A 4,933-nucleotide genomic window follows, 5' to 3' on the forward strand; every position below is an offset into this window, starting at 1 on the left:
TATCAATGTGAAGGAGTGTTACCATTGGGCAACTTCTCGTACAAGAGCCTCAAATGATAATTCAACATATACGAATATACTTAATAAATCACTTGTAATTGTAAATACCAAATAAATGTAATTTAAAAAAAATAAATAAAAAACGTTTGTTTTGCCATTTGTTCTTGAAGGGAGGCTTTTTCATCGGAAATGTTATCTTGTGGAAAATTTAATGTAGTGAAATAAAGGTCGGATTTGTATTCTAGTCTAAAATCACAAAAATGTCAATATCTCAGGAAAGTGACAAGATATAAAGCTTGCCACCAGAATTGAACCGCCTGAACCAAAACGCTGCACAAATTTCCTGGGCTGCTTCCTTCGCACTTTTTTCCCGCAGAGCCTCAGTAGACCACGAATGACAATTTTTTCTTCCGACATTTTCGGTGAGATTTATAAAATGGATTGAAAGGCAGAGACGATTAGAATATGCAATTAAATAAAGGATTAGTGAAAGTAAACGACGATATATGCTTGTTTACATTAGAAACGAATAAGGATTAAAATGGAAATTTAATATCATCAATTAATTCACAAAGATATTTGAAACAACCTAGTATGTCATCATTATTATTAGAAAACAATTTTCATGAAAGCGAGCGCACTTAACTTAATACAATAGAATATTTATTCTCTTAGTTTATCATTTATTATTGATCGAGCCACATTTATGAAAAATATTCGAACAACGTTAAAATAAGAAGAGAAAAAGGGGTAAACCCCTTCATTCGTAACATTCGCGAAGAAAGGAGCGCGGGTTGTTTCAATTTTTGGAATTGGTCGGAAAGCTGTGATTCAATAAAGGAAAGCCGTGCCTGGGGGTGGATGGGGGGATGGCTCTTGAACTGTGAATAAGTCCGAGTTAAGCGGGAACGGCATTAGGGGATCATGAATACCGCATCTTGGATCACAGGGAATACATTACTCGCCCATCCATAATGCACTTTACCTGGGATTCTTATACTTACTTCACTAGCTTTTGTATTTGTGGAACACATATTTGGCCTCGGGGGAGGGATGGTTTTGGATTAATTGACCCACATTGATTACTACCATGGGTATTTATGGAACTAGATGAAAAAAATGAGTATTTCCTCTATACATCATGATTGTCCATTATGTTTAGGTGCGCTTCGGTTCCCGACATCTTCAGTGCTCGTCTGAATCTCACAAACTAAGAATTACTACCGGATTTTTTGATGTGCTAATATAGAATAATGTTGTCAAGTTTGTTTTTGATTTTTTCCGAGATGATAACCTGCAGCTTGATTTTTTTCTTTATTTAGACCTGTCAGGTGCCCTTCCGGTTCTCGACATCTTCAGTTTGAATCTCACAAACTGAAAATTACTAATGTTTGTTGTACTAACATGAAATAATGTTGTGAAGTTTGTTTTTGATTTTTCCGGAGTGATAAACCTTTAGCTTGATTTTTTCAGTGTCCTGTCACGTGCACATCAGGTTCTCGACATCTTCAGTGCTGTGGTGAATCTCACAAACTGACAATTGCTAATTTTTTTTCTTGCTAACATAAAAAAATATGAGGTTTGTTTTTGATCCTTCTGAATGAGAATTCTGTGTGGTTGTTGCCGATCATTTTGGTCTTTCTTTACTGGCATTTGTGTTTTTAGTAGAATCACTTTTATATTTTTGTAAACTAAGTAAACACACAGACCCATTACTGAAGAGGGCGAGAAACCGATATGTGCCTGACAGATTAAAACTGCAAGATGGCCATGATTGGAAAAAACTTCTTTCAATTAATTATTCTTTTTATGTAAGAGTTGAGATGAAAAAATTTGTGTCATGAGCGGGATTCGAACCCACGACCTTCGGCTCAATAAGCCGCTGCTCTAACCAACTACTTGAGCTATCGTGACTTCGATCCACTCGGGCACCTCCTCCCCATTATGGATCATGAAGATTCTTAATCTATCGCTTTAAAAAATAGAATTTATACAAAGTAATTTATTAATAAAAAAGAAAATTTGGTACAAAATCAAATACGTTAATAAAATACCACATTTTCCCAATTTTTTTTTTGAGCCTGAAATGGACAACTGAATAAAGGACATTTTCAATAAAAAAACCAGTCAATAGTTTGATTTTATTTTTTTTTATTTTTAGAGCTTTTCTTGAAGGTATTTTTTAAAAATTTATTTATTGCATACAAAATGCGACAAGCAAAAATTATGTAATTTAAAATGTACACAATAATGTATGCACCTCGTTAGGCACACTGGTCGGTCGCAAGTAAGAAAATTACGGATGAAAAAAGGAACAAGTAAAAATAAGAAAAGGAAGTTAAAATTAAATTAGACTTTACCAGTATGCAAGCCGACAAGCATCCCTTCCAGACTTCCCTTTTGTGGCCTAAAACTCTGCTGAACCCCAAAACCCGCCCTAAATCTTGCCAGATAAAGTTCGTGATTTGGAATTCAAAATTAAGTACCTGGGCGTCTCTGGAACAGGATAGACGTAGTTGATTTGCCAAGACTTACTCGACTCCAGGACACTCGCCGAAACAAAAATAATAAGACAAAAATACTTTTACTAAAACTCGTAAAACACGGTAACTAATTTGAATTTAAATATTGGATGCAGAGAAACGGATTGTCCGGCGGTTGACTCATGACTGGGATTGAATATGGAAACGAAAATGATTAATGAAATTTAAAAAAAGGAGTTTAAAGGCGTTTGGCAACAGGTAGCGTGTGAAGGACAATTGAACTGTAAATTTTAATAAATGGCATAAACACACGTTTATATGTTTGGCATGATTGTTTTAAACGGCCACCATCCAGTGAAAGTAGTCGTGATTGGCCATTATGGCGTGAAGTCAACAGGAGTCAATTGAGTTGACGAAGCCACAAAATCAGAAAGTCGCGAGGTCATGTGCGCTTCAGTATACTAAGATGGTTGGAAGGAAGGTTTGAACTGGACAGGTTGCGAATTTACGGGTTGTCATGAGAGGATAGCTTGAAGTGATATTTATTGTACTGGGCTAGGTTTGGGACGTAGGGTATGTTGAGATCGCTGTTGGACAGTATGACTGGTGACGTAAGGAGCATCAACAATTGTGCGGAGGATTTTGGATTGTATGGATTTCATTTGTTAAGATTGGAACGCTTTTCTGTCCGTATAGTTCAAGTACGTCCAAATTGGGTTGATGTTATGTAGTCTCTTCAGCATTTTAAAGCTAAGGTTACAGTCAATTCATTTTAGTCGTGTGAGTGTGTGTGTGTATTGTATACTATTAGCAAGAGGAATTGGGGTGCAGTTATAAATAGACAGGTGGGAGTGTTTTACGATTAAGAGTGAAAACGATGTATTTAGTTGGGTTTTTTTAGCTTGATACTCCTCTGTCGAAACCAGGGTTCAAGCATATGAAGATGGAATTGGAGGTTGCAGATGGACGTAAAAGGATCGATGTCTGGGGAGAGGATTGCCGTGTCATCGGCGTATGTTAAGGTTAAGGTGTCGGAGATCAGCTGTAAAAAAAGGAGTAAAGTAAGGGAGCAAGTGTGCTTCCCTGGGGGACGCCGGCCAAATTGGGAAAAATACAAGAGGAAGGATACCTTGGGTTGCTTGGAAGTATCGGTTTATTAGGAAGGATTTGAGGATAAGGTAGTAGCCCATTAGCTTCCACAACAAGCCCTCGTGCCATTCACGATCAAAGGCCTGGGATATATCAAGGAAGATATTATTTAAGCTCGAGGGAGGTGACGATGTTGGGCTTGCTGTTATAAATGTATTTTGTAGTAAACTTTAATAAACTATGCTGTATGTTACGTTGAATATCGGTTTTTCATAAAAGGGATGGTAATGTTAAACTGATATCTCAGCTTTTATACATTCTAGAGGTAGCTCGGATTTGCTTTTCTTTTATGGAAAGCAATGAATAAATAAATAAATTTGTAAGCCGTACAAGTAAAACTAAGGATATACCGACTTGTGGTAATCTTTCATATGTCTGTATTGACCAGAAAAATTATACAAGGGAAGAGAGAAGCGGAAAGGAACGGGCCGAAGAGGGGGTTCGACATAATAAAGATGTAGTGACACGTAGGGGGTATAAAATTGAAATAGCAGCTATAACAGTTTGAGATTGGCCGGCTCAGTTGGTACGAGCCTAAATATTGTGAAAATCCGCGGTTTTGTAAATCTGGGATTCGGATATGGGCCGGTTGATGGAGAATGATCCCATTTCGTAGCCATAGGTATGTCGGATTTTATTTAACTGCTTGGGGGAGACCCCTCGCTTCTCGGGGAAACTTTTCATTCTGTCTCGCCTCGAGTTCGATATCGAATCTCGGAAAGAGTCTTTGGAAATATTAAGAATTCATACAAGGGTAGGCGTAAATCATATTTAAAGAAATTATAGGGAAGTCGGTAGCCGCAACGGTTTAGGCGCAAATCATGTAACATGAAGGTCCCCAATATTTTTTTTTTTTAATTTATGTTTATTTTATAAATTATTCTGAGGGGATTTAAACAAAATCGTCATTCCTATTATTGTCCATCGTTGACAATAATGACATTATTTTGAAGTTTAATATATAATAAAAGAATTTTAATATTAAAATCCTTACATTACTGTGCTAATTTATTATTTGCATGCACATGTTTTGATCTGAACTGTACCAATAATTTTCCTAATCGACTTCGAAATTATCAATCGTAAAACCCATACCAAAATATCAAAAAAGTTAGCATCTCTTTACGACATATCACATCATCAGTTTGCTACCATTCAGTACCAAAATACGTGAAGACCCCTCATGAAATACTTCAGAAAACGTCAGCATCTTCTTATGACATATCACGTCATCAGTTTGCTATATATACTATACTTTTCCATCAACCAATATCGTCCACTATTTTGGCTTTAATCGACAT

This window comes from Cimex lectularius, unplaced genomic scaffold, assembly GCF_000648675.2.
Source record: "Cimex lectularius strain Harlan isolate CLEC.00 unplaced genomic scaffold, Clec_2.1 scaffold86, whole genome shotgun sequence".
Lineage (NCBI taxonomy): Eukaryota > Metazoa > Arthropoda > Insecta > Hemiptera > Cimicidae > Cimex > Cimex lectularius.